Raw genomic sequence first — 5,769 nt, 5'->3', positions numbered from 1 at the left:
CCCAGAACATTAGGAAGCCGAGACTGGAGGATTGCTTGAGCCCAGGAGTTTGAGACCACTCTGGGCAACATAGTGAGACTCCCTCCAGCCCACCCCCTGACCCCATCCCACCCCCACCGATCTTTACAAAAAACTTAAAAGTTAGTCAGACATGGTAACACATGCCTGTAGTCCCAACTAGTAGAGAGGGTGAGGTGAGAGAACTGCTTGAGCCTGGGCGATGGAGGCTACAGTGAGCTGTGATCACACCACTGCACTCCGGTCTGGGCGACAGAGCGAGATTCTGTCCCCCCACCCTGCAAAAAAAGCCAAAAAAAAAATGGCTATTCCTTCAACAGGGAAGCACTGCAAGTCAATTTCAACAGCTGTGGCTATAGAATCCCATTACAGAGAAGTAGGAAGCAATTAACTGACAGCAATAATATAATCAGCCACCGCAAGGTCATGGATATACAGGAATTTGCTATTCATCCACGTTATAAAAGCAAAGACAAAAAATGTGAGTAACAAAATGTTTGCCATGCTTGCAAGAGACAACAGGAGCTATTAGCAAAATACATCGATTAATTTTCTACTTTAAGATTACGTGTTACTAGTGAACCAGAAAGCATGCAATAGTTGCTGTCTACGAAGAGGATTTGCTTGAAGGTTTATCTAGGACTGATTCACCAAAAAGTATTTAATTATAGGTTCAGAAAACTTAATGTTTTCAGATACTTAGAAAATGTTTGACTGACAACAACACAAAATGAGTAAGATACAGGATAATTAACAGAGCCAACCCTTGCTAAAATGATGAAAGTGAACTAGCCATCCAACTACCCACCTCCTAGCCCCATCCCCCAACTTCTCCTCCCATCTCTACTCCCAGCCTTTATTCTCTCCTGATTTCTTCTCAAGTTTAGTGTCATTTCCTGCCTTCTCTAGGCCTGGGCACAGACCACTCCCCAATCTCTTCTTATCAAATGTGTCAGGTTGATTTTTGTTTTTGTTTTTGTTTACTTTATATTGAAGTATTGGTACTTGTGACCCCTCCTAGTCTCTGATCTTCCATACTGCCAAGGTAACGACTATCCTAACTTCTAACACCATAGATTTGCTTTGCCTGTTTTTGTATGTGTTCTTTAGTTTCTGGTTTCTTTCACTCAACATTAGATTTGTGGTAGTAGATTACTCATCCAGCTGATGTATAGAAGTCCATCGTGTGAATATACCACAATATATTTACCTATTCTACCCTTGATGGACATTTGGATAGTTTCCAGTTTGACGCTATTATGAATGGAGTCACTGTGAACATTCTAGTTCATGTCTCTTGGGGAACTTAATTTATAGATTTCTTTAGATTGAAACCTAGGACTGGAATGGCTGGGTCGGAGGGCATATGGACATTTAGCTATAATCATTTTCCAAAGTGGTGGGACCATCCTACAGATGTTTAATAAGGATTCACATTCATTCATAAAAACCTGAATAGTCTGCACAGTATTTTCAAAAGAAGCAGATCTAGAACCCAGTTCTGATTCCAAGCCTAGTGCATTTTCCATCCAGTAGATTCCAGGTTCTTCTATCCTACTTTCTTCTCCTCAATACTATGCTGCCTTTTCCCTCTAAAGACTCAAGAATGAATAGCTAGTCATTCATGGGGCATTCTCCCCAAGGTACTTGTTGCCTTAAAGAGGGTCAGTGGTAACTCCAAAGAGCTCTAATTGTGGGACTTTCAGGTTTCATAAAAGATCAATCTGTAGAAAGGAACTAGAGAGGAGAGAGAGGGAGATAACTTCAGTCACAGGAAAGTACTTAACAGAGTCAATCAAATCCAAGAGGGCCATTGATCTGAATAGAGCCATTTGTGATGAAACACAATAGAAGATAGGAAGCTCATCTTTTATCATGTGAACTTCAGGGCAAACATGCTAGAAAGCTATTGAACCCTGGCCTCCTCAAATTGATACACAGGAACAAGAGGGAAGCCTCAGATGTCAAATTCTCATGTCTGCGCCCAGGTGGCCAGAAGCAGGAACCGGCTCCTGGTTTCTTGAGGGTGGCCTGCATGTGAGCCCAGGGTGTGACAAAATGTAGCAGAAAAGACTGAGAAGGATGACGATGAAAATGAAGCTCCAGCCTCCTGACTACTCCTCTCAGGTGTGCATCTGTTTCCAATTCCGTATTACAATTAAAGAGAATGATTTTTTATTTTTTTTTATTTTATTATTATTTTACTTTAAGTTTTAGGGTACATGTGCACAATGTGCAGGTTAGTTACATATGTATACATGTGCCATGCTGGTGTGCTGCACCCATTAACTCATCATTTAGCATTAGGTATATCTCCTAAAGCTATCCCTCCCCCCTCCCCCCACCCCACAACAGTCCCCAGAGTGTGATGTTCCCCTTCCTGTGTCCATGTGATCTCATTGTTCAATTCCCACCTATGAGTGAGAATATGCGGTGTTTGGTTTTTTGTTCTTGCGATAGTTTACTGAGAATGATGATTTCCAATTTCATCCACATCCCTACAAAGGACATGAACTCATCATTTTGTATGGCTGCATAGTATTCCATGGTGTATATGTGCCACATTTTCTTAATCCAGTCTATCATTGTTGGACATTTGGGTTGGTTCCAAGTCTTTGCTATTGTGAATAGTGCTGCAATAAACTTACATGTGCATGTGTCTTTATAGCAGCATGATTTATAGTCCTTTGGGTATATACCCAGTAATGGGATGGCTGGGTCAAATGGTATTTCTAGTTCTAGATCCCTGAGGAATCGCCACACTGACTTCCACAATGGTTGAACTAGTTTACAGTCCCACCAACAGTATAAAAGTGTTCCTATTTCTCCACATCCTCTCCAGCACCTGTTGTTTCCTGAGAATGATTTTTATATATTTAGATACTTTCAGTGTCTGGATTTGAATATAGCTGAAGTTAAGGGTACTAATTAATTGTGAATCATTCCAATACTTGAATATAAAACCTCTCAAGCCTAATGTGCAAATTTATGTAAAAACAATGTGAAATTAGAAATGCATTGGCACTTTTTTTTAAGCAGAACTGTAGCACTCTGTCTAGTCAAACAGACTGCTCATTTGCAAGTTGTCTATATGCAAAGCATTCTGCCCCTGGGAGCCTAAAATCTCCTTAGCAAGTCATCTGAAATTTGAGAAGAGCTTTGTTCTGAACCTGCTTTCTGCTGTCTTCCCTTTTCTTCCCTGCTTCCAGCACTGTGAGCAAAAAGCCTAAATATGGATCACACCTGGCCAACCCAGAAGCAGCCATGGCCCAAAACAGGAGGCCTGCCCTGGGAAACCCATTTGAGTTCAAAGGAGGGTGTCTAAATATGCTTGTCTTGAGCCCTGTGCATTGGGCCTTGCACTGCAGCCTTCCAACTTTAAGAGAAATTTCAGAATCCAAATCCTTCCCGCCTGCAGGGCTCAAATTTTCCTTTGCAGATCAGACCTGGTGAAGAGGCTATTTGCCGTTCAGTCCTAGGCTAGCTTTCTGCCTTTCACCTAATGTTTGAGGTTAAGAGAAATCAGAAAAGAGAGACCGTAAACTGATCAACACTGCATGAGCATCTGCCTCACCCAGCTTTGGGAGTGGGGGGAAGAGCCAGCCACAGGTGCTCAGGTGCAGGTGCCCAGGTGTGAGCGGCCAGGTGCAGATGCTCAGGTGTGGCAGCAGGGAGTGCACTTGGCTCATCTGCCCTGGGGAGGGCCAGCTCCCGACAGAAGTAGGCCAGAGGTCAGTCCCAGGAAATGCTTGGAGCAGCCAGCAGGGTAGGGCCAAGTCATGATACACCTAGGAGTGGGAGGGGAGCCCTCTTTGGAAATTACCTGGTTTATCATTTAGCTGTTGGGGTGGGGAAGGAGGTGGGAAAGACAGAAGGCTCTCCCAGGAATTGGCAGGCAGCCAGGTCAGGGGCAATGGCAGCCCCCACTTGTGCTAGAAAGGCAGGCAGGACGTGACCGCTCAGATATTCTCTCCTGGGCCAGGAGCCACATCAACAAGTACAAATCACGGTTGCCCTGGAAGGAAATGGCTCAGGTTTTCCCCAGTAGCTCAATGCCTAGGCACCCCCACCTGTGGTTTGGGCATTTCACTCTATTAGCTCTTCTGCTCAGTGGCCCATTCTGCTAGCCACAGCTCACATTTACTCCAGTTATGAAAAAGGTTAATTTTCCCATATTGAGTTTCTCTGCAAAAGCTGCTTTCAGTTGTGACCGGTAAGTTCCGTTGTCACCAATATAGGTACAACTTTTGTCACCCTGATATTCTGAAGCCATGATACTAAAAGTGTGACCCCAGATCAGTGTCATCGCCATCAACTGCAAGCTTGCTAGAAAGAAAACTCTCCCTAGACTTCCAGAATCAGAATTTGCATTTTAGCAAGGCCCCCAGGGGAATCCTGTTCACACTGAGTTTTCAGAAGCTCTGTTCTAAGATATTACTCCAATCCCCAACAAGCCAAACCGACCACTTTCTTCACATAATCAGAATGCTCGGTTCCAGTATTTCCAGATACCAGCCATAGGAAAACACATTGTTCTCTCATTTCCCTTTAACCTTATCTAAAGCACTCAATTTCCTCAACCCTTAAGTCGTCATCTGTAAAATGGGAGTGCTAATCCTACTTAATTTAAGATGATTAAGTTGAATAATAAATTAGAATTTGTCCTACAAATTGTGAATCATGATCGGAATATTCAATTTTATTATTACTCTGTGTCCTAACTCAATAACTGGGTTATAAACTCCTGAAAACAGGACAATCTCTTCTCTACCTCTTTCTTTATCTTCCCTGTATACTGAAATACAGCGTTCTGCCCAGCATGAGGTCGACTATTTGACATTTACAAAATTCTCTCTTGGAATCCCCCTGCCAAAAAAAAAAAAAAAAAATCGAATTTCAATTTATGACTCCAAGCACAAAGAGATCCTGTCACTTTGACCTAATTCTCTGAGGTTCATCCCTCTAAATAATTGTATTGTCTCCATCTATAAAGTACTCTGTTACTATGACAACGCACACATAATTGCATGTGTAAGTAGTTGAGGGTGGCTGTGCAAGTCAGACTCCTTTCCACCAGGAAACACAGAAAACATTCTATCTTGCCAAATGTTACTCTCTCAGATTTGCACCAAGACCCTAGAAGTTTCTTAAACTTCCATATACTTTATGGACACTACAAAGCAATTCCAGGAAACACTGATACAGTAGCAAAACTACTGGGAGTGGAAATTGGATGGAGATCTGGGTCCCAGTTCAGAGTCTGACACCTGATTTGCAACATAATTAGGCACAGGGTACTCAACTATTCAGGGCCCTAAACCCTTCTATTGAAAGGGAAATGAGAGAACAATATGTGTTCCTATGGCTCAGTCCCTATAAGATTCTGTACTATTCAGAGTTGATTTTAAGTGTCACTTAACTGAAATTATCCAACAAACCTTCATGGCATGAAACATTAACACGGCTCTTTTTATATGGCATGGTTCCTATGGCTCAATCCCTATAAGATTCTGTACTATTCAGAGTTGATTTTAAAAGTCACTTAACTGAAATTATCCAACAAACCCTCGAGGACATTAAACATTAACGTGGCTCTTTTTATGTGGCATGGTTCATTATCATGCCAATAAATGATTAATCGTAACTCTCTGTCTTGACCAATAATTTTGCTGGACTTTTATGATTCACAACGTGCTCTGTGTTGTAATGCTACCTCTTGAAACTGACATCCTAGCTTTATTGTTTTTTATT

The sequence above is a fragment of the Pan paniscus genome, chromosome 14 (genome assembly GCF_029289425.2).
Source record: "Pan paniscus chromosome 14, NHGRI_mPanPan1-v2.0_pri, whole genome shotgun sequence".
NCBI lineage: Eukaryota > Metazoa > Chordata > Mammalia > Primates > Hominidae > Pan > Pan paniscus.
This window is presented reverse-complemented; position numbering follows the sequence as displayed.